Consider the following 25,676-nt stretch of genomic DNA (forward strand, 5'->3'; position numbering starts at 1 on the left):
GGAAATAAAGGATCTTAACGTGTGGTGGATGTACAACTAATCCAACCACTAATCTTCCCCTTTTGAAGAACACTGCATCTTGAGTTAGCTCAATATATTCGCTACACATGCATGTAGTCTGCTTATTGCACCTTCAACTTGGTGTGCCTCTATTCATAATGGTCCCACCCATAGATGAGACCCTAGATTAAGAGAGAATTCCTAGTTATGAGAAGCTGGATACAGGCAATAAGGCTTGGACTAGGAGGCATCAGGGAACAATCATCTACCATTTGGTCTAGCTTCTTATTGCTTAAGCCTGGCAATGGAGGCATTTTTGACGTCGTTATCTTGATGAAGGAATTGCTTGAAGTTTGCTCAGACTTGATCTTCGGGGTGAAAACCCACAATTTAACTTTCAGGTGTTGGATCCGGCGACGGCGTCACTTATGTGTCGTTTCCTTCTTGGAGGCGTCGCTTTTGAAGAACCATTTTCGTGGTCCTTGTGTTCTCATGAGATAGTTGGTGCCGATGGTTATCGTTGTACATCGTCAATCATTGTTTGTATCGCTTCTTCAAATTTTTTTGTCTTCACTTAGTCATAGCTTCGGTCAGGTATGACTTAGCTCTTTGTTGGCGTGATCCTATGGCGTGTGTGTGTGTTGGCTATGTGCATCCTGGTTATGTAGAGGTCGGGTGTGCTCATTGTAATTTGTATCCCTTGATACTATATCATGAAGCAATAAAAAAACCTTTATAAAAAAAGCTAATGAGAGGAAGTTGCCTTCTAAAAATTTAGGAGTCTCCCCCATGCTACGAAACTTGGGTGTGACTGGACGAATATTATCGACAAAGTCGAGAAGACACTTTTCGGGTAGACTAGTTTTACTTTAGTCTTGCCTTAGCGATGTTCCTTTCTATATGATGTCTCTATTCCAATTGTCCAGAGGACGTTGTCAATGCAAGAATAATTTTACGACAGATTACTTTGGTGAGAGGAATCATGGGTAAAAAAGATCCATGTAGTAAATTGGTAGGAAACCTGACAGCCTAAAGGTCAAGGGGGCTAGGGTAGTTGACTCACAAATGATGAATGAGTGTCTTCTTTGTAAGTGGCTTTGGACACCTGAAAATTAGGATGCTTTTATAGCAAGAATTAATTAGAAGAAAATATCTATATACTTCTACTTTGACCGAACCAACAACAATGACATCGGCCGTAGCCCGCCAACAAATCTAGTGTTTCGCCGATTAGGGGTTGGACCTTCGTGGCTGCGGGAGAGTCGACGGACCGCGAAATGCACGGGGACAAGGTGGACCATGGTTGCATAGGGACATTAAAGAGGGGTAAGTAGATGGAAGCGCCCAAAACATTCCCAAACATGCGATAGTTAGTTGCAGGAGATAGTGACTCAAGTTTGCTAGAGACCCGCTCCCACGAGTACATTGGGTTGAAAGTCATGATAGACAATCTGACACTACTTATTTGGTCTAGGGCCCTCGCCAAATTTAGAGAGGGGGCATTGGATCGAGTCGTCTATGTAATGGAGGAGGCGAATCAATGATTTGGGTGTCGGTGGGGTTTTTTTGGTTGGGGTGGTGGGTGGTGAGATCGAGGGCGGTGGCACGCACATGAGATAGAAGCGCGTTTTGGGGGATACATTACTAGGAAAAGGCCTGCTAGTGGCGCACCAATTTTGCCTACTAATGGCGCACTACTGGTGCGCCACTAGCACCACGCCATTAGTATCTGGTATACTAATGGCGCACCATGCAGTGCGCTGGTGCGCCATTAGTATAGCCTAACGTGCGCCATTAGTATGCCTGCCAGGGGGCCATATTTACCCACGTGCTTTGGCATACTAATGGCGCACTTTGGGGTGATGCGCCATTAGTATCCTTTCTGCAGTGCGCCATTAGAGTGTTGAGTGGTGCGCCATTAGTATGAACATTATAGATTTTTTTCTTTTCTGATATTTGCACAGGTTACAAAATATATTATTGGACAGAATATAGACAGCACCACACAGCAACAGCAGATTCATTGAATACAATAGAAGATTAGTCTCCGAATACAATTCATCATATTAGTCTCCGAATTGAAAAGACCGAACAAAGATAGAACATTACAAGTCTCGAGACTGCGAGTAGCGAGTTTGTCTTCACATTACAAGTCGATATCGATCATCTAAACTACCATCACATAGAAGAGAGCTGCGGTCATCACGATGAGCATCATCGCGATGAAACTGGTCTTCATCCGGTTCCTCCAACGCTCCCTCCTCTCTCCCGCTAGATAGCGCGTGTATCTAGATTCCGCCTCCGCCCTAGTGGTGTACCCTTTGTAACTCTTACCGCTGAAATGGTGAACCTGTCTCAGACACTCCTCCCAGTCGTTGTAGACTCCGGGAACCTTACCCTTGTACACGACATATGACGGTATCTCTATGCACTAGCCAAACAAAATGTTAGTAGCAATTCACAGACAATACATAAGCAATATATAAGTATACAATAAAAGGATCAGAAGAGAAAAGCAAGACATTAATAGCACGATTCATGGTCCTACTAATAAATAGCATCGATTACATCTAAGTTGAACGACTGTCCAAACCAAAGAGACATACAAGTTCATTAAAGTTTAATTACAACATGAGCTAATCGATGTTTCAGAACTACACATAGCATCACTACTTTCGACTCGACTCATGGGACCGAAGCGTGGATGAAGGCACCGTCTTTCGTGATGGTCATGAAATCGCGGGCGTTGTTAGCCTGCATTTGTAGCGTTGTTTCAGTCTCACTGTTGGACGGTTGATATCTGAGGTAGAACTGCCCCAAGGTACGAAGGACATCTTGATGGATGATTTCTGCAAACTCCGACTGGATGCGAAAGAATTCTTGTCTGATGTCCGCATCTTGGATTGCCGACGAGCTTGCGGCCCAATCTTTGAGATTATTTGGTAGCAGAAGGTGATTATGGTCCCGTACGATCGCCCGCATATGATGGAGGGCGTAGTATGCATCCTTCTGACCGCCAGGCGGCTGCTTGACGCAGGGGAACATCGTATTGTGGGTGAACACGTGCTTGCCGTACCTATGAACTGGCCTCTTGAAGGTGCGTCCAGATGTGGCGTAGCCGGGGAGAGCATCATCAAGAACTTTTTTGATATTTGTGTAGTCTATCTTCGACTCATGGTCCGGGTCGAAATACGTGGCCATGGAATATTTTGGGCTTAAGAGGATGAGTGTGCAATGTGTGTCACTGCACAAAACACAGAATGTTAGAAAAAAAGAACGATCAAAATCTAAGAAATTATATGTTACGGGGCGGTGAGGGGATGACTTACTCGGGAAAGTAAGACACGAGGAAGTTATCCTTATCTGGGTTTGCCAGAATGACGCCTTCGAGGTGTGAACTCGTGACTTGCCGATCCCCAGCGCTGCCCAAGATCTTGGCACGCATGTAGAAGGGGTCGACTATCCCAATGTCCGGGGTCTTGTCTTGTCTATAATGATCCGCATCTCCATACTCAGCGAAAACAGCCGAATGAAGGTGTAGTGCAGCGGATGAAGGTTAAACATAGCGAAGATGTCATCAAACTGCAGGACGATCGTACCCCCGATGGCGTTGTCCACAAAGCCCTTGCCCTCTGGCACCTTGTCCATGAAAACTGGGTATGCCACATCATTCTGGGAGAGACACCGCTTCTCCAAAAAAAGAACACTGTCATGCAGACTCCGCATAGCACCGGTTGCAGCATTGAGCATACTTGTCGGTAGCATCGCCCTACCCGCCACATGCACCCTCCTCGAGATATCCTTAGGTGAAGGTGGCCCGTCCTGAGCACGGATCGTACTCGGTGCCGGATGGCTCGCACCGGCGCCCTTGTTAGTCTTTCGTTTCCTTCCCTTCTTCTTGATCTGCTATAATGGGATCGAGTTCTGCTCACAGACCGCCTTCTTGAGCGTGTTGGGGCTGATAATATTTCGCACCTCGGCTATCTGAGGCTCGGTGAAGGCAGCAGCTAGAGGCATCTCCTGAGAACTGAATGCCAGACGACACCTATTGCACTTGGGTTTCTCCGCGGTACCAGCTAGATCGCGGTCGTCTTTTTCAGGGCTGGGTTCTTGAGAAGGAGGCCCGCAAAATTCATCACCGTACCCATGTTCGGCAAAGTACTTATCGACGTTGGTAAATGTACCATCGTCGTTGTCGTCGTCGTCCGGATCTTGTGCCATATGCATGTCCGGATCCTGTGCCATAGGGATGTCCGGCATGTCCGGTAGCGTTGCGGCGTTCTTGCCATGGCTTGGCGCCAGCACGATTGGCGGTCTTGTCTGTGGGGTGGTGTCCCCCGCCCCCAAACGAATCTGGCTCTTCGGCCAAAGCAGGGGCCAGCTTATGTAGGCACTGAGGGTCATCACATCATCTTCGTCGGCCCCAGCGGGTCGAATCGGTGGTAACAACTCATCGCAGCCTGGCAGCACCCGAACCAGTTCAACCCTATACACTGTGGATGGCATCGGATTACCGTGGAACACGGGGTTGCCCGGTTGAACGATTCTACCCTTGGCGACGTCGATCAACTCGCCGCCCACGAAGTGCAGGAGAGTGCATGGAACGTCGGCGGCGCCCTGCGAAAACATGTAGGGCATCAGGGATGCCCAGTCAAAGGCAAGGAGATGAAGTCATCGGCCGAGAGGCTTAGTTACCGTGATGCCGTCGAGCTCGGCTAATGTCGAGGCACTGCCAACGGCGGGCGTGCAACTGACGGAGGGGCCGCTTGCTGGCGAGGTGCCGGCCGGCGTACACCCGGGGTGCATTAAGCTCCAATGCCCGTTGTCAGTGTCAAAACCGGCGGATCTCGGGTAGGGGGTCCCGAACTGTGCGTCTAGGCGGATGGTAACATGAGACAAGGGACATGATGTTTTTACCCAGGTTCGGGCCCTCTCGATGGAGGTAAAACCCTACTCCTGCTTGATTAATATTGATGATATGGGTAGTACAAGAGTAGATCTACCACGAGATCGGAGTGGCTAAACCCTAGAAGCTAGCCTATGGTATGATTGTTGTTCGTCCTATGGACTAAAACTCTCCGGTTTATAGACACCGGAGAGGGCTAGGGTTACACAGAGTCGGTTACAATGGGAGGAGATCTTCATATCATATCGCCAAGCTTGCCTTCCACGCCAAGGAAAGTCCCATCCGGACACGGGACAGAGTCTTCAATCTTGTATCTTCATAGTCCGGGAGTCCGGCCAAAGGTCTTAGTCCGGCCATCCGGACACCCCCTAATCTAGGACTCCCTCAGTAGCCCCCGAACCAGGCTTCAATGACGACGAGTCAGGAGCGCAAGTTGTCTTCGGCATTGCAAGGCGGGTTCTCCTTCAAATTCCCTGTATCCGTCGAATAGTGTCCGGCTTCTAGTGCGTGCTGTCCTTCTCGGCTTCTGTGCCCCATAATGACCATCTTCCATGCGTCAAACGAATGCGAAAAGCTAGGGGATTTTCTTTTTTACTTACCCCCCCCCGGTTGCGTTAATGAGCCACCCATAAAAGAGACGGGGATTTAGATCCAATTCGCACCATCTTCCCTCCACGAGTCTTCATCAGAGCGCCTCTGACAGAGATCCATTCCATCATGGCCAGTCGGTGCCGCTCCTCCCCTCGCCCCTCCAGCCCTCAGCCCGGAGATTGGGGGCGATGTTCCGTCCCGCATAGCGAGTTAGTAGTGCTTCAGTCCAAGGGGCTTCTCCCCCCAGCATATATGGTCCCAGTTCGAGCCGGGATTGCCGCCTATAGTGGCGGAGAGCAGGCGGAGGGCGCCCCCAGTCCCTCTCAAGGAGAGCGAATATGCTTAGTCCCTTATTTGATGAGAGGACTAGTATTTCCAATTCATCTGTTTCTCCGAGGGTTGCTGGAGTTCTACGGCCTCCAGCTACATAACCTCACGCCCGCCTCCATTTTGCACATCGCGAGCTTCGTGGCCCTCTCGAGCTGTTCTTGGGTGTTGAGGCCCATTTCACGTTGTGGAAGAGGTTGTTTTGCCTTGTGCCCCGTTCTCAGGAGGGGTCTATTTATCAGGTGGGCGGAGCCGAACTATGGCGCATCGCCGGGACCGGATATCTATCCGGTACCCCACAGAGGGCGTCCGAAGACTGGCCCTCGGAGTGGTTTTATATAGATGACGTCCCCCTGCCGGACCCTGTACGGATCGGCCTCCCCGAGTTCAATAATGCCCCGTTGAAGAAGCGCCTGAGTTGGCGCCCGCGGAACCCTCAGAGGGAAGCTGACAGGGACGTCCTGTACCTGATGAGCCGGATAAGGTTGTTGGCTCATTCCGGACTGACCATGATCAAGGTCATGGCCATATGCATTACGCGAGGGGTGCAGCCGCTTCAATACAGAGGCCACCCCATGTGGGATTTCAACGGGGAGGATGACGCTACCCGGTGCGGTCGCAAGGGGCCAGATTCGGCCGCCACTTTAACGAGAATCTTATCCGCTTTGTACAAGGGGGAAGAGGAAGAATTCCTCCGTGTCAACCCGGAAGGCGGATTCTCCATGTACAATCCACCTAGTTGGGTGAGCGGACACTTTCACTTGCCTATCCGCTTTTGAAATTCCCGTAGTTGAGTACTTAGTCTAGTAATGTTTAAACGCAGGAGCTGCGCCAGGCTGTGAAGGAAATAAACAGCCCTGCTCCACAACCCGAGGACCCGGAACGGTCCCTCGATCCGGACTCCCAAGAAGATCCGGACTTATGCGTGGAGTTGATTGATGGAGTATTTCATCAATTGAGCAAGGACAACTCCTTAGTAGCCATCACGGCCGACTATCCCGGACTACTTCCAGCCTCAAAGGTAACTAAGACCGAAGTCCCAGTATTCTCATGCTTTATTTTGCATGCCGTAAACTAATAGCGTTTCGCAGGGTAAATCCTTGAGGCGGAAGGCCGAGCCCACGGTGGGCAGCCAACAAGGGCCGCTGAAGCCAGGCGGGCCAAAAAGAAGTGCGGACCAGATCGAGATTCCGGCGCAACGGTACGGCGTGCGAATTTAACGCCTAGGGTTTATGCCCTTGAGTCTTACTAATGCTCATGATTTTCTTAGAAAGAAGAGAGCCCGCCGGACTATGTCCGCCGGCCAAGGTTCGAGGCCGGGTCCGGAAGCGGAGGCGGACACGGGGCGCGCCTCGGGCGCTCCTCCGACAGAGGACGCCGACGGGCTATCTGCCACCAATTCAGAGGTGGAGAGTGCCCTGAACCACAGGCGTCGCCGGACTGTTCTTCGTGACGCGTGTTTTTCCCCAGAGGCGTTGGACGCCTTTAATACAGGAGATGCGTATCTCCGTGCTGCTCAAAATGGTCTAGCCAGAGCCACGGAGCAGTATGTGAAAGACATACAGGTGAGTAGAATTGAAGGTTATATATGTCAGTAGCCCCCGAGACTTGAAACAGTGAAGATAACTGTTTGAAGGATCATGTGCTATGCAGTGTCTTACAAAGAAGAATATGCAATTGTCCCAGGAGCTCGAAGAGTGCAAGGCCCAGCTCGACGCCGCATTGGCCACTTCAGAAAATGTCAAGGGGACGCCCGCAGGTAATATATGCTTCGAAAGATAATTCCGTTTTGAAATGCGGCAGGTGTGCAACCCTGACAATGATAATGCAGATGAGGCCGGAGTAAATCCGGACAAGCAACAACTCCAACGCCAACTAAAGGCTGGCGGGAGCGTGCTGACGAGGGTGAGGCAAGAGAAGAACAAGCTTCAAGACGTCAATACCCAGCTGGGCGAGGAACTGAAAGATGTTCGTATTCAGCTGTCTTCTGCCGTGAAGGAGAATCGGCGACTTCGACGCGACATTTTTAGTAAGTGCTTGAACGAATCTTCGGAAAAAGAATTCGGCGAGGAAGTCGATTGATAGAGCTATGTCTGTAGGTCTGCTGACAGGTCGTCCTGCGGAGGAAATGCCCGGTTCAACGGGAGACCTACTTTCCGAGCTGTTGCAACTACACGAACGAGTTCGGCAGACAATGCAAAGCGTCATCCAGGCTATGTGGCCATCCCTCTCCGTGCCCGAAGGCCTTGAGGAGCTTACAAAGAAGCTGGAGGGAGTGCGGCAGCGCTTCCGGTTGTGGAAGATATCGGCTGGCCATCAAGGTGCCAGGGAGGCCTGGGCCATGGTGAAGACTCGGTGCACGAAGGCTGACCCAAACCACATGGCCGAGGTCGGCCCGATAGGTCCGGACGGAAAGGAGATCCCAGTCAGCTTATCATATGGCCAGGTGGAGCTGGCTGCAAAGTATTCCCAACAGGACTGTAAATTAGACCGCCTGTTGGATGGTATTGAAGAAGAATATGCCGAGTCGGATTGACTCTGTAATTTAAAATGACATAAAAAATGCCTTCTAGCCGGATTGTAGATCGTTTGTCATTGCGGACCTTTTCGCTTCGACCTCTGGACCCTATAGTCCGGAGTGTGTCCGAATACCCTCTCGATTATGTAAGAACCGGGGCATGCATGGAGACAAGGCGTAGGGGTCATAAGTGCTTTAGCAGACAAGTGCCCAACTAGTTATGTTATATTACATGGTTAGTAAGAAACATCTTCCAGGGAGAATAGTTCCGTTAGGGGTTCCTTTCCCTGGGAGGCATGCCCTAAAGTGCATGTCCGAACTGCCAGAAAGAGCAGAAAAGCATCTGGGGGCAAATGAATAAATACGAAAGATCATCTTTTAGTTCACCGACCGAATATTCCCTTAAGAACGCTAGCTTTCGGCTTCACCCAGTCTGAGGTACACATCCGGCTGACCCGGCAGTAACAATCGCAGAGGTGCTCCCTTTACCACCTAGCCGAACGAACGGGAACGTAGGGGTAAGCACAGGAGCCAGGCAACCCAGCTTGGCCAAAACTTAAGTCATATTGATGCATATAATGGTGTATAAAAGGTTCATGCGGAAGCATCACACATGTTTTGGGCATGAGGACCGTTTTATATAAACTTCTTGGTAAAGAAGCCCCCAGGTAGTATGAGCGCGGGTAGCGCGTCGGGTATGTGCGAACAATGCACAGGCAAGCCCCTAAGGGCTTGGGAGAAGAAAAAGGGTAGGGAGAAGGAACAAAATCCCGGACTGCCAATAAAAAATAAAAATAAAAATTAAAACAAGGGGACAGAGGAAGGAAATGAACACGGAGTCCGGCGCTAGGCGTAGAATCTTCGTAGGCGTGCTGCGTTCCATGGGTTCGGCTCGAGTCGGTTATCCGATGCGTTTCGCAGACGGTACGCTCCGCCGGTCCGTACTTTGTCGATTATGAAGGGGCCCTCCCATTTGGGCTTTAATTTATCCTTTTTCTTGTTCGGCAGGTGTAGAACTAGTTCGCCAACCTTATAGGTTTTGGCCCATACTTCTCTGCTTTGGTATCTTCGAGCCTGCTGTTGATAGAATGTGGAACGAGCTTTTGCCACGTCGCGCTCCTCTTCCAATGCGTCCAAGCTGTCCTGCTGATCGAGCTCGGCTTCTCTTTCTTCGTACATGCGCACTCGAGGTGAGTCATGGATTATGTCGCATGGCAGTACTGCCTCTGCGCCGTATACCATAAAAAATGGTGTGAATCCGGTAGTGCGATTCGGCATGGTCCGCAGCCCCCAGAGTACGGAGTCAAGCTCCTCTACCCAGTGTGTGTTAGATTCCTTGAGGGATCGCACTAGTCTGGGTTTGATGCCGCTCATAATGAGACCGTTGGCCCGTTCGACTTGACCGTTAGTTTGAGGGTGATAGACTGAAGCATAGTCGAGCTTGATGCCCATGTTTTTATACCAAAGTTTGACTTCATCGGCCATGAAGTTTGTGCTGTTGTCGGTTATGATGCTGTGGGGGACTCCGTAACGGTGTACGACCCCGGATATGAAGTTTATCACTGGTCCGGATTCGGCCGTCTTTACAGGCTTGGCTTCTATCCATTTGGTGAATTTGTCCACCATGACCAATAGATATTTTTGCTTATGGGTTCCTCCTTTAAGGGGTTTGACCATGTCAAGCCCCCAGACCGCGAAAGGCCAAGTAATGGGTATAGTTTGTAGGGCGGTAGGCGGCATGTGGCTTTGGTTGGCGAATAACTGACAACCACCACATCATTGCACTAAGTCCTGAGCGTCTGCTCGGGCCGTTGGACAATAAAATCCGGTACGGAAGGCCTTGCTTACAAGGGCCCGGGCTGCGGCATGGTGCCCGCCGAGTCCGGCATGAATTTCAGCCAAAAGGTCTCGCCCTTCCTCTTCGGAGATACACCTTTGAAGGACTCGGTTGTGCTTTTCTTGTAAAGCTCTCCCTCGTGGACTTTGTAGGCTTTAGATCGCCGCACTATGCAGCTGAAGGAAATATGCCCTAGAGGCAATAATAAAGTTATTATTTATTTCCTTATTTCATGATAAATGTTTATTATTCATGCTAGAATTGTATTAACCGGAAACATGATACATGTGTGAATACATAGACAAACATATAGTCACTAGTATGCCTCTACTTGACTAGCTCATTAATCAAAGATGGTTATGTTTCCTAACCATAGACATGTGTTGTCATTTGATTAATGGGATCACATCATTAGGAGAATGATGTGATTGACATGACCCATTCCGTTAGCCTAGCACTTGATCGCTTAGTGTGTTGCTATTGCTTTCTTCATGACTTATACATGTTCCTGTAACTATGAGATTATGCAACTCCCGTTTACCGGAGGAACACTTTGGGTGCTACCAAACGTCACAACATAACTGGGTGATTATAAAGGAGTACTACAGGTGTCTCCAAAGGTACATGTTGGGTTGGCGTATTTCGAGATTAGGTTTTGTCACTCCGATTGTCGGAGAGGTATCTCTGGGCCCTCTCCGTAATGCACATCACTATAAGCCTTGCAAGCAATGTGACTAATGAGTTAGTTGCGGGATGATGCATTATGTAACGAGTAAAAAGACTTGCCGGTAACGAGATTGAACTAGGTATTGGATACCGACGATCAAATCTCGGGCAAGTAACATACCGATGACAAAGGGAACAACGTATGTTGTTATGCGGTTTGACCGATAAAGATCTTCGTAGAATATGTAGGAGCCAATATGGGCATCCAGGTTCCGCTATTGGTTATTGACCAAGAATAGTTCTAGGTCATGTCTACATAGTTCTCGAACCCGTAGGGTCCGCACGCTTAAGGTTTCGATGACAGTTATATTATGAGTTTATGAGTTTTGATGTACCGAAGGAGTTTGGAGTCCCGGATGAGATCGGGGACATGACGAGGAGTCTCGAAATGGTCGAGACGTAAAGATCGATATATTGGACGACTATATTCGGAGTTCAGAAAGGTTCCGAGTGATTCGGGTATTTTTCGGAGTACCGGAGAGTTACGGGAATTCGCCGGGGAGTATATGGGCCTTATTGGGCCATACGGGAATTGAGGAGAGAGGCGGAAAGAAAGGAGGAGCGCAGCCCCCCTCTGGTCCGAATTGGACAAGGGGTGCAGCCCCTCTTTCCTTCCTCCTCTCCCCCTCTTTCCCCCTTCTCCTACTCCAACAAGGAAGGAGACTCCCTCTTGGCGCGCCTCTCCCTGGCCGGCCGCCTCCTCCCCTTGCTCCTTTATATACGGGGGCAGGGGGGCATCCCATAGACACACAAGTTGATCTACGGATCATTCCTTAGCCGTGTGCGGTGCCCCCTCCACCATATTCCACCTCGGTCATATCGTCGCGGAGTTTAGGCGAAGCCCTGCGCCGGTAGAGCATCATCATCATCACCACGCCGTGCTGCTGACGGAACTCATCCCCGACACTTTGCTGGATCGGAGTCCGGGGATCGTCATCGAGCTGAACGTGTGCTGAACTCGGAGGTGCCGTACGTTTGGTGCTTGGATCGGTCGGATCGTGAAGACGTACGACTACATCAACCGCATTGTCATAACGCTTCCGCTTACGGTCTACGAGGGTACGTGGACAACACTCTCCCGTCTCGTTGCTATGCCATCACCATGATCTTGCGTGTACGTAGGATTTTTTTTGAAATTACTACGTTCCCCAACAGCATCGGGCCTCGTTTTGGTCCTCGGGAAGTTCCTGCCTAGTTAGGTAGGCTAGGAATGGTTCTGTCCAAGGGGCAATGACTGCCATTATTGCTTGGGCTGACGGCGTTGTTTCGTTGGCGGAGCCCCCAACTGTGTCAGAATGTTCGGTGAGGGGCAGTGTAGTTGTGTCCGGGCTATTGTTGCCGGATTCTCCTTCCCATGATACGGATGGCTTGAACAGCCTTTCTAGGAAGATGTTGGGAGGGACGGCCTCGCGCTTGGCGCCAATGCGTGCCAACACGTCTGCTGCTTGGTTATTTTCCCTGGCTATGTGATGAAATTCAAGCCCCTCAAACCGAGCTGACATCCTTAAGATGGCGTTGCGTTAAGCTGCCATTTTCGGATCCTTGGCGTCGAAGTCTCCATTTATTTGGGATATTGCGAGGTTTGAATCCCCGCGGACCTCTAGGCACTGAATGCCCATGGAGACTGCCATCCGGAGGCCATGTAAAAGGGCCTCGTATTCGGCTGCGTTGTTGGAATCCGTGCACATTATCTGAAGTACGTATTGGAATGTATCTCCGGTTGGGGACGTCAGAACGACACCAGCCCCCAGGCCAGCCAACATTTTGGAGCCGTCGAAGTGCATGATCCAGTTGGAGTATGCGCCGTACTCTTTAGGGAGTTCGGCTTCAGTCCATTTTCGGTGATGAAGTCGGCCAAAACCTGCGACTTAATAGCTCGCCTTGGCTTGTAATTTTTGTCGAACGGGAGGAGCTCGATGGCCCATTTGGCAATCCGGCCCATTGCGTCGCGGTTGTTTATAATATCATTAAGGGGTACTTCGGATGCCACTGTTATGGAGCACTCTTGAAAGTAGTGTCGCAGCTTCCGGGATGCCATGAACATCGCGTACGCTATCTTTTGATAATGCGGGTACTGTGACTTGCATGGAGTTAGTACAGTGGATACGTAGTACACTGGTTTTTGGAGGGGGAACTTGTGTCCGTCCGCTTCTCGTTCGACGACGAGCACCGCGCTTACAACTTGATGGGTTGCCGCGATGTATAATAGCATTGGTTCGCCCGTGTTGGGCGCGGCCAGGACCGGATTTGTTGCCAGTATGGCTTTATTTTTTCGAGTCCGGCCGTGGCGGCATCCGTCCACTCGAAGTGGTCGGTGCGCCGCATGATGCGATAGAGGGGTAATGCCTTTTCTCCTAAGCGGGAGATAAAGCGGCTTAGAGCCGCCATGCATCCTGTCAATTTTTGTATTTGTTTGAGGTCCTTTGGGGTATCCAATTGTGACAGAGCTCGGATCTTGGCTGGGTTTGCTTCAATTCCTCTACCGGATACGATGAAGCCCAAGAGCTTTCCGGCTGGTACGCCAAAAACGCATATTTCCGGGTTGAACTTAATGTCATATGTTCGGAGATTGTCGAACGTGAGCCTCAAGTCGTCTACTAGAGTATCGACGTGTTTTGTTTTGACGACCACGTCATCTACGTATGCTTCAACTGTTTTGCCGATCTGGTTGGCCAGACATGTCTGAATCATGCGCTGATATTTTGCGCCGACGTTTTTGAGCCCGAAGGGCATCGTGTTGAAGCAGAATGGGCCGTATGGGGTGATGAATGCCGTTGCGGCTTGGTCTGACTCTGCCATCTTGATTTGGTGGTAGCCAGAGTATGCATCGAGGAAACACAATGAGTCGTGTCCTGCGGTGGCGTCGATGATTTGATCAATTCAGGGGAGTGGGAAAGGGTCCTTTGTACAAGCCTTATTTAGGTCTTTGAAATCGACACATAGGCGCCAAGATTTGTCCTTCTTTGGTACCATCACCAGGTTTGCTAGCCAGTCTGGATGTTTTATGTCTCTGATGAATCCAGCTTCCAGCAATTTTGCTAGATCCTCTCCCATGGCTTGTCTCTTGGGTTCGGAAAAACACTGTAGAGTCTGCTTGACGGGTTTAGACCCTTTTAGGATGTTCAGGCTGTGCTCAGCCAGCCTGCGTGGGATTCCTAGGATATCTGAGGGGTGCCAGGTGAAAATGTCCCAATTTTCTCGCAGGAAGTCTCTGAGTGCGGCGTCTACATCGGATAATGCCTCCAGGGCCAGTGCGGCTGTCTTGTTTTCAACGTGGAGTGCTATGTACGGATCACTTGCGAGAGTGATGATTCCGTTGGGTCCAGGCATTTTGAGCTTCATGTACCCGTAATGGGGTATGGCTTGGAAAATTGTAAATGCTTCTCGCCCTAGCAGAGCGTGGTATCCGCTGCTGAACGGGGCCACTTCAAACGTGACCTCCTCGGATCTGTAATTATCCGCGTGCCAAACACCACATCCAGTCTGATTTTTCCTGAACAACATGCTTCCCGGCTTGGAATTATTCCTCTAAAAGTTGTATTGCTTCGCTCAATGCGGCTCCAGTCAATTTCCATTTTTCGCAGGGTTTCCTGGTAGATGAGGTTTAGTCCGCTGCCGCCGTCCATGAGTACCTTTGTAAGTCGTAAGCCGTCCACTATCGGACTGAGGATCAATGCGACTGGTGCTCGCGCTGTCCGGAATTTAGGTTCGTCACTGGCATTAAAGGTGATAGCCATGTCACTCCATGGGTTTATTGTTGCTACTTGGTAGACCTCGGCAAGGTTGCAGAGCGTTCGTTTCCTTGCATTGTTTGATGTGAAGGTCTCAAAGACTGTCGACACCGTACTGGGGAGGTATTCTTCGGGTGCTGGAGTTAGAAGCTCCTCGCCACTTCAGGCCACCCGCCGGAGTATCCAACATGCTCTAAGGCTGTGCGTTGGCGTGGCTTCCCCTGAATTATGAATTTTACAGGGTCCATTGAGCCATCCTTCCAGTATGGTCCTGTACCCTGTAGAGGGTTTTTGTTTTTTGATGTTTGGCTTAGATGCCTGGCGATAGTGCGCCCTTTTGTTTCGGACTCGTGTTGTATTCGGGGCCGGATTGTCCCAGAATTTATCTTTGGTTTTCTGAACGCTTTCAGTCGCACAGTACTTTCGTACTATGGATGTCAAGTCGGCGAATCGTGTAATTTCGCGGCGACTTATGGCGTTGACGATTCCGATGTCCGTGCAGTTGTTACAGAAGAGTGAAATTGCTTCTTTCTCGCGGCAGTCATATATCCTGTTCATAACCAGGAGTAATCTGGCCCAGTAGTGGTGTACTATTTCCCTGGGCTCTTGCCATATTTGGGATAAATCCCGCATATTTGGGTGGGCGGGTGGAATTAAATCCGGAACCTTGCCCGATGTGAGATTCAGGGCCCAAGTGGTTTCTGAATTCGGAAACTTGCTTTCTTGGACATTATTGAATAGATCAGGCCTACTGCCTGACTTTAGGTTCAGGGTTTGGGTGACATCCTCCCCTCCGCGGGTGTCCGGCTTGGAGGGATCGGGAATCCGGACACATCTGGTCCTTAGGGTGGGCGAAGACTCGCCACATTGTTCTTCCACCACTTCGACATGATGGGTGACCTGGGGAGAGTCAATCTCTCTCTGATCGGGTTTAAGCCCAATCTGGCCGTAATCTGTAGTGACTCCCAGGGCAGCGGTGTGATCCAAGAGCTCGTTCAGGGAGAGGAGCTCCGTCGGATCGAACTGCTCGGCAAGCTCCGAGCTGATGTGAAGATTGCCTTCGGTGGCTCGAGAGGTCATCGTCGGCGCGGCGGCCGGATAGGCGGTCATCAAAAACCTGCCTAGCCAGAGAGTTTGGCCGACAGCCAAAGCTCCTTTAGCAACGACGCCGTCTTTAAAGACGGGATGCGGCATCCTTCCTGATGGTGATGACACAGCGGAACTGTCAATGAAAGCACCAATGTCGGTGTCAAAACCGGCGGATCTCGGGTAGGGGGTCCCGAACTGTGCGTCTAGGCGGATGGTAACAGGAGACAAGGGACACGATGTTTTTACCCAGGTTCGGGCCCTCTCGATGGAGGTAAAACCCTACTCCTGCTTGATTAATATTGATGATATGGGTAGTACAAGAGTAGATCTACCACGAGATCGGAGTGGCTAAACCCTAGAAGCTAGCCTATGGTATGATTGTTCTTCGTCCTATGGACTAAAACTCTCCGGTTTATATAGACACGGGAGAGGGCTAGGGTTACACAGAGTCGGTTACAATGGGAGGAGATCTTCATATCGTATCTCCTAGCTTGCCTTCCACGCCAAGGAAAGTCACATCCGGACACGGGACGGAGTCTTCAATCTTGTATCTTCATAGTCCGGGAGTCCGGCCTAAGGTCTTAGTCCGGTCATCCGGACACACCCTAATCCAGGACTCCAACACCCGTGCCGGTGCCGGAGACACGAATACCACCTTCGCCGGAGACACCAATGGTGCCGCCTGCGCGTTGTGTGAGTTGCTGGCCGTGAAGCTGGGAATCGGGGGCGGCCCCTGTTGGCCGCCCGCAATCCAGTCGTCAGCCCCTGAATCAAGGTAGGCACCATGGCGGTGAGCGTCGTTCCCAGTTGTTATTGCACTTGCTCTTCGATAATCTCCGAAATCCGCGCCACTTGTGCCTTGAGTTCTTGAACCTCACGCGAATGGCTTTTCGAGATGGTCTTTCTCTCCTTTTGCACACCAGCGGTATAGTATGACGACCATTTTGTGGACAAGCCTTTGTCGGCCACACGACCAGCTGACGACGGTGTACTGAGCTTATCCTTGTTTTTCATTACGTTCAACGCCCTATTTAGAGTGCTGTCCCAAGCAGGGGAGCTCTGAGACGACCCCGCGCTACTGCCTTCAGTCTCCTGCGGAAGGAATGTGAACCATTTAGAAATTTGGCTTCATTAATTAGAATGCAACCATATGGAGCTAATTACGCAGGGGTGTATTCCTTACCAGAACAAGATCAAGCGCCCTAGTCTTCGGATCCGTGGTAAGCTCCTTTGTTACCGGGTCCTCCTTGTACCGGGCCCTGACAAAGTTCCTGGTCTGCTTGTCACGGTATTTATCGAAGCGCCCTGGTCTCCGCGTCCTCCTTGTCCCATATAGGCTCCGCCACTCTGTAACCGCCGGGACCGAGTTGGTGGACCCCTAAGTTCAACTCCCGCATTTCTTTCCCTCACACTGACTTGATTCGGAGGTTGCGCTACTCTCGCACTTGATCTTGAACTCCTTGTAGTCATCTTCGCTGATCGAAGGATATTTTGCGTTGATCTTCTCATAACTATCACCTTTGTCAATCATTTTCTTCACCGTGCTTCTCCAAGTAGACATGGACGTGCTCATCCTCATGAGGGCGGCACTATTCACTTTATTCCCTGAGACGCGTGTGTTTGCAAAGTCAGCGGGGAACTTGTATCATTCGTGCAGCTTCTTGAAGAGGAGGCTGCGCAAATTCCCTCGATCCTTATGCCTTAGGTTCTCGGTGTTGATCGAGACGGTGCTCCGGAGAATGCACCCGAGCTAAACCGAGTACCCCTTGACTAATTCTTTGGGTGTTGTTGGATGCTCGTCGGAGTTCACTTCAGTAAATTCCTCCTTGACGGTGCCGAGCACGTTCGGGTGCCGGTCCTTCCGTTGCCTCTTCGGTTGGCTGCCATCTATGCGTGCGCCGCCATCATCAGTGGTGGCATCCTCCGCAGCACCATCAGTGGTGTCATCCCCGACGTCACTAGGTGTTGTGTAGTCAGGATCGGTGTCCTCCACGGCGTCCTCATAGCGGTGAGGTTCTTCCTCCATCTCCTGGGACAACTCCCAGAATTGCTTGCCGCCCGAACCGCCGGCCTCATCGTTGTGGGCCATGTTTCGCTCTAAATAGGAAAAAAGTTTGGTCAAAAAGTTGGTTATTGTCAAGAAACAAGATCATGGTCTCATCATTTAGGGTTTATCGACACCGAGGCATCCTAAAAGCTAAGATTTTATCATTTAGGGTTTGTCGACGCCGAGGCACCCTAAAAGCCTAAGCTTTCATCATTTAGGTTCTTATCGACACCGAGGCACCCTAAAAGCCAAGGTTTTATAATTTAGGGTTTGTCGACGCCAAGGCACCCTAAAAGCTAAGCTGGGAAGAAGAATTCTAAGTTGGGCCTAATCACTTGGCTCTATTGCCACCTATGGTTTAATGCAGCAAGAATAAAGGGGCATTTGATCCTACTTAATTAAGTACTAAGACCCCGACCCATGCATTAGTCACAAGTACCCCATATGTCCTATTTTTAGCAAAGTCATGCTAAAATTCACGGAAAATTTCAGCATGACCTTTGCTGAAAATAGGACATATGGAGTACCTGTATTTGCCGGAACGAAAGTTAATCGACATTCCAGCAAACTCAAGGGCCTCTCGGGGTACCTGCAAAATCATCACAACACGATGGTCGGAGACAAAACCCAGCAAACTAGCAAAGTTACTGACGTGTTTACAGAAATTGTTTTCTGTAAAAGATGATCATCATCTTTACAAGTCTTTCTCAATGTGATCACAAGTAATTCATAGGCATCACAAGTAATTCAGAGCATCACAAGGCATTAGTAGTTCAGTACATGAACAAGTTTTACAAAGCACATCAATATGTACTGTATTTCATTGTGGAGTGATATATAGTATGTTACAGCAAAGAAACATCTTAATCCATGCCTCATCTTATCAACAGTCATTTAAAACTGCAAGGAGCCATTTAAGAAAAATCCTCTCATCTCATATGAGGAGTGTTAATCCTAAGACTAATAGTGTGCTGTGCAGTACAGCTACAGTGATGCCCTGTCCATTTGTCCCTCCCCAACTAGATACTAGAGTAGCACTGTTGATGCCCTGTTCTTGCTGAACTTTATGACAGTATATACAAAAACTTATCCTAAATGTGGCTAGAACTGCAGATTTACAAATTAATGGACACAAACTCAAGCAAGCTTCCTGAACAATACCCTTAGCAAGTTAAGTGCAGCTCTAGCACCCTGTGCATGAAATGTATCATGTATCAAACCATCAATTAATTGCTGAAAAACATAAATGTACCATGTGAACATATAATACCTTCACGAGCGAACTCAATGAGTGTGAACCAACAGAGTGTGGGTCACCACAGATTCTGTAGTCAAAAACCTTCAGGACAGAGTGAAAATAGTTACAATATGCTTGCAAGTAATTTTTCTGTAACTAAGGCTCAATATGCTTGCAAGTAAATCACAATATGCTTGCAAGTAATTTTTCTGTAATAGTCTTGCCCCTATTTGAAGGACAAGCAAATAGATACAATGTATAACTTTGGCACAATCCTAAGGTACAATCCTCTGACTAATTCATCATTGTAAGCCAGCATGAAACATACTCCTCCAAAAAAAGCCTAAATTTCCACTATTATTGCCTGTAAAAAGCCTAAAATCCACTAGTATTGCCTCTAAAAAAGCCTTAAAAGTCCACTATTATTGACAATCAAAATATGATCTGAACTGTAAGGAGTTAACTGAAAAATGAGTGTTAACAGAAGTTTTCTAGTACAGATCATAACTGAAGTTATTCAGAGAATATAGTGACATCAAATTGATTTGCTTACTTGCTTTCTGCTAAAAATACAGTTGCAGAATTTTGTTCAATGCCTGTCTGGATTTGTTGGGTGCTTGCTTGCTGTTAGAAATATAGTTGCAGATCTAGTTTAATGCCTATCTGAATTTTTTTGTATGCTTGCTTGCTGCTAAAAATCCAGTTACAGAAGTTAGTTATATTGTCTGTCTGAATTTTGTTGTGTGCTTGCTTGCTGCTAAAAGTTCAGTTGCAGAATTTGGTTACATGTCTATGTGCATTTTGTTGTTTGCTACTTCTGTTAGATAAGAATAATTGCTCTGCCTCTGATATCTGGGTAGAACATTGTTTTGTTGGTCAATAGAGTAGGTATGTATAGGCTAAATATAACTGTTGTTTCTGCAAATGACTGGTATGTATAGGCTAAATATAACTGTTGTTTATGCAAACACAGGACCATGTCATTATCATGGCAGTCCACTATATATTTTTATGACAAAATACATCATTATCAGGGCACATTATGGCCATTTTCTTACATGATGCTAACTGTACCTAACTGAATTTTTTGACAGTAGCTAACTGTATTTGCCATATTTGCAGAGTTGTACATATTTGCAGAGTTGTACATGATGAACAAAGAGGGCAGACGCAAATATATGCATGTCAGGTGAACATATTTGCAGAGTTGTACATGATGAACAAGGAGGGCAGGTGAACATATTTGCAGAGTTCAGATGCAGCATGATGACCTACATATAGCAGTTTCTGACACATCTATGAAGTATGAGCTAACACATATCAAGAACAAACCAACCACATAATCGCTTGGATTGAACTGAATTCTACTTGCAAGTGACAAACATCACACACCTCAAAGAATCAACACATAACAAAACAGCAATAGCAAAAATACTCGTCATCCACATGTAAGCCCTGCATAGCTATTGACTAATCTACAAACACCTGCCATAAAGGGTTATAAGCCGAAGAACAATAACACATGTCTGAACCCTAACTAATTTTTTTGACAGTAGCTAACTGTACCTAACAATAACGGTGCCGGCGTCGCCACAGTCGAGGGGAGGGAGGGAGGGAATGGGGAAGGGTGAAGAGGGAGGAAGGAGGAGAGGTACCTGGGAGGGCGCGGCCGGTCGCCGGAGGGGTCGGGGTCGGGGTTGGCGAAAGGGTCGGGGTCGGGGTCCGAGCTCGTCCGGGTCCTCGTAGTCGAAGAGGAAGACGACGGCAGTCCTCATGGGCGCCTCGGTTGGTCGTGGGGAGGCCGGCGGCCACGTGCTTCGCGGGTTGGCGGCGGTCATCGTCCTGCACTCCGTGCCCGGACTGAGGTAGAGGCGGCGCAGGGCAGGGGCCGATGCGGGAAGGCTGTCGGCAACGGCGAGGTCGCGGAGGCGTCGACGATGGTGGAGCTACGGTGGTGGGGGGCGCGGGGGCGGTGGCGCATGTAGGGGCGGCAGCGCGTGGGTCGGGGCAGCGCGTGGGGGGGGAGTGGATCTGGCGAGAGGGAGGGACGAAGGGGTCGGGCCAGTTAGAGCTAGGGGGAAGATTACTAATGGCGCACCCCCGAGCGGTGCGCCATTAGTATGTTTTCTGATAGCAGTGGCGCACCCCCGAACGATGCACCATTAGAAATCTTTTTTTAGATAGCAATGGCGCACCACCAGAGCAGTGCGCCATTAGTATGTTTTTTTATATTTTTTGTTGCATCCAATAATTTTTTAGAAAATGAATATGAATATGAAATAGTAATATTTTTTTATAAAAACAGTAATATTTTTTTTTAAAAAATATCATCAAATTTGTTATTTGAAAATATTTATGAATATGAAAAAATATCATCAAAATTGTTATTTGAAAATATCATCAAATTTGTTATTTGAAAATATAATCACATTTGTTTTTTTTGGATTTTTAGTTGCATTCATTTGTGAATTGGTAAAACATTACTGGGGAGGGTGCGGTGGGTCGGCGGCGCGGTGGAGCGGGGGAGGGTGCGGGGGGGGGGGGGTGCTCGGCGACGGTGGAGCGGGCCGATGAGTGTGCGGGGGGTCGGCGGTGGCGGTGGAGCGGGGGAGGGTGCGGTGGGTCGTCAGTGGCGGTGGAGCGGGGGAGGGTGCGGTGGGTCGGCGATGGCGGTGGAGCGGGGGAGGGTGCGGTGGGTCGTCAGTGGCGGTGGAGCGGGGGAGGGTGCGGTGGGTCGGCGATGGCGGTGGAGCGGGGGAGGGTGCGGTGGGTCGGTGGCGGCGGTGGAGCTAGAGGGGGAGGGTGCGGGGGGGGGGGATCGAGATCGAGATGGAGGGGGATAGCGATCGAGATGGAGGGGGTCGAGATGGAGATGGAGGGGGATCGAGATCGAGTGTCCTCATGAATATTCAATATTTTTTCATACTGAATATGAAAAAATATCATCAAATTTGAAAATATTCATGAGTTCAAAAAGTGCCCATGAAAATACAATCGAGAAATGAAGGCTACAATTAAAGAGTAATTGCCTTTGGCTCCTAGGTGCATATGCACCCATTGTCGAAATACACATTTCGAAAAGTTGAAAAATTCGGAACAAAAATCATGCATGTATATCCGGACATGTTATGTGCGTGCACAAGTTTTCAGTGAAAAACGACGTTTTTTGTGGCTTGTGTAAAAAAGACAATTTCTGATGCTTCATTCTAACTATTCATGAGACATTTCTTTATCTTTTTTACAGAAGCCACAAAAAACATCGTTTTTCACCAAAACCTTGTGAACGCACTTAAAATGTCCGGATATACATGTGGGATTTTTGTTCCGAATTTTTCAAATTTTTGAAATGTGTATTTCGACAATGGGTGGATATGCACCTAGGAGCCAAAACGCCGCTCTCACGATTATATACAATCGATCTTAGCTAGCTATCTGTTCACAATCTTCTTGCCCTTATTTTTCATAAATGGAGTTCTTCTCTTGAACGGACGTAGTTTAGGTAGGGTGGTCCTTCTTCTTCTTGTGGTGTATGCTAGTACTTCATCGTCGTCATCATGTTCCATCTTCAGGTCGTCGTACTTGTCGAAGTCTTGCTCATTGGCGACTCCATCCATTCCGATGATCTTCCTTTTGCCTCTCCTCACGACAACACGACTGGGCTTTGGTGGGTCGGTAATGAAGAAGCATTGGTCCACTTGGGAAGCCAGTACCCATGGCTCATTTTTCGCGGTTACGTTTGCGCCCGCGGTCTTGGATTTGGCTTCGGGTATAACCATGGTGGTGAAATACCGGTCTTCTTTTATGACGCTCTTGGCCCATCTGACATGGAACATCGGGACCTTCTCTCCAGCGTAGCTCAGCTCCCAGATCTCCTCGATCCTTCCGTAGTACCTGTCCTTGTCGTTACCGGTGTAGGATTCCATCGTTACCCCGGAGTTCTGATAACCATCGCTCTTCATGTCCTTTCCCTCGGTGTAGAATGTGTAGCCGTTGATATCGTACGCCTCATACCTCATCAGGTTGTGCTCGGCGCCCTGTGACAAGGCGAATATGAGTTGTTCTTTCGCGGAAGAATCCTCATGTAAAGGGTACGACAGAAGCTTCTGCTTGAACCAACGCGTGAAACATGAGTTGTGCTCTTTGATTATATCTCTGTCCGTCCTCTGTTGGCCTCGGTCATTGTACATCTTCTCAATAAAGGTTTTGTGCTCTACCACCCAAGGATCGACCACGTCTATGTGTTGTAACGCAAGTAGGTTTGCTCTTTCAAAGTCGGCAAGTCGACCCTCGAAGTCAACATGCATTTCGCGGCGACCCTCATGGTGACCCCATCCAGCGAGCCTGTCGAGGTGCCTGTTGACGGGCAGACCAACGGGCTTCTCGATGCCTAGATAATTCATGCAGTAGGAGATGCACTCTTCGGTCAGAAAGCCCCTGGCTATGCTTCCCTCTGGACGAGACATGTTGCGAACGTATCCTTTGATGACACCATTCATCCTTTCGAACGACATCATGCTGTGTAGGAACGTCGACCTGAGTTGGATGATACCCTCCATGATATGGACCAGCAGATGCACCATAATGTCGAAGAATGCGGGCAGGAAGTACATCTCAAGCTCTCATAGTATCACCACGATCTCTTCCTGTAGCCTTCTGAGTTGCCTCACGCCAACTGACTTCTGAGAGATGACATCGAAAAAGTTGCATAGGCCAAATAGCGTTTCACGGACGTGCGCTTCCATGATCCCATGGATTGCAACTGAAAGTATCTGCGTCATCAGCACGTGACAGTCATGAGACTTCATCCCTCTGAACTTCTTCTTCGCTGAGTCTAGGTATCTACTTATCTTCCCCGCGTAACCGTATGGAAGTTTTACTCCTACGAGGCAGGTGAAAAACTAATCGATCTCCTCCTTACTTAGAGTGAAGCACGCGGGAGGGAAGTCATTTCCGGTCTTCTTGGCCTTTTTGCCTTTGTGACGAGTTTCCGTGTCCTGCTTCGCCTCATCATCATCATCATTAGCGTGAAGCTCCTCCCTGATGCCCATTGATTTTAAGTCTGCCCTTGCTTTCGGCCCATCTTTGGTCCTCTCTGGCATGTTGAGCAGGGAACCAAGCAGACTCTCGCACACGTTCTTCGTGATATGCATGACATCAAGGCTGTGAGGCACACGGTGGATCTTCCAGTACGGCAAGTCCCAGAAAACATACCTCGTTTTCCATACCTTCAGTAGCGGCTGATACATCTCCAACGTATCTATATCTTTTGATTGTTCCATGCTATTATATTACCCCTTTTGGATGTTTATGGGCTTTATTTTACACATTTATATCATTTTTGAGACTAACCTATTAACCGGAGGCCCATCCCATATTGTTGTTTTTTTCCTACACTAGTAGAAAAGGGGGCAATGGTCCAGGCCAGGTCAGCCCATTAGTCCTGGTTCAATCCAGAACCGGGACCCATGGGGCATTAGACCTGGTTCGTGAGCCCCGGGGGCCGGCCGGGCCACGTGGGCCATTGGTCCCGGTTCGTCTGGACCTTTTTGTCCCGGTTGGTGGGATGAACCGGGACCAATGTGCCTCGCTCCTAGCCCACCACCATTGGTCCCGGTTGGTGGCCTGAACCGGGACCAAAGGCTTCCCTTTAGTCCTGGTTCGTGCCACGAACCGGGACCAATTAATTGCCTATATATACCCCTCGCCTGCGAGCAGAGCACTCCCACTGCTCCATATTTCCTAGCCGGCGAGGAGAGAGCTTTGTGGTGCTCTAGCTCATCTCCTATGCACACGAGGTGTTCGATGGAATGCCCGAGACACACTACTTAAGCTTTCTCCTCTCCAAGCTCCATTTTCCTCAATATTTGTCTAGGTTTAGCGGTCCGTCATGTCCCGTCCCCGTCTTCACCGCCGTCGATCGCCCGCGCCGATCTCGTTGCCGGCAGCACCGTGGTGAGCATCTTGTTCTTATCTTCTTTCTGAAAGGAAAAAAATATTATTACTTGTATGTTTATATAGATACCTGTATAATTTTCTTACTTTTATTATTGCATCTTATATAGTGCGATTGTTTTGGTATCCGCCCCCGTCGGCCCTCGTCCTGTCTATGATTCGGATGTGGTATATATTATCTTTTCATAACTATTGGTTCATTTATTATTTATGACAATTATGCTGACCAACGTGACATAGATTTTATTTATCTAGGAGGTTGTTGAACCGGAAATTCTAACCGACCCTATTGTCGAGAGGTTAAATTTAGTTGAAGAAGAAAACAATTTCTTAAAGGAAAAAATAAGAAAAATTGAGGAGGAGAAGATGGTATTGGAGTTGCATGTTGCGGATGTCGTGGATGATCACAAGATCAAGCTAGATGCAATGCGCTTGAAGATCAAAAAGATTAGAAAATATGCCATTCATACCGAGGCTTGGTATCATTATGTCGTTGGATCAGTTGTTACATTGGTTGTGATTATGATCGCATTTGTTTTCGCATTGAAATGTTTTACATAGTTTCAATGTATGGTTTAATTAATTTAGATCCTCTGCAGAGCTTTGTGTTGTTAGATGAGAACTATGTATGTACTTTGGTTTTAATGTGATGATGAACTTCCATTAATTTGGTCACTTAATTATCTATTCATGATGTTCTGTAATGATTTTTGAC

The sequence above is a fragment of the Triticum aestivum genome, chromosome 3B (genome assembly GCF_018294505.1).
Source record: "Triticum aestivum cultivar Chinese Spring chromosome 3B, IWGSC CS RefSeq v2.1, whole genome shotgun sequence".
Lineage (NCBI taxonomy): Eukaryota > Viridiplantae > Streptophyta > Magnoliopsida > Poales > Poaceae > Triticum > Triticum aestivum.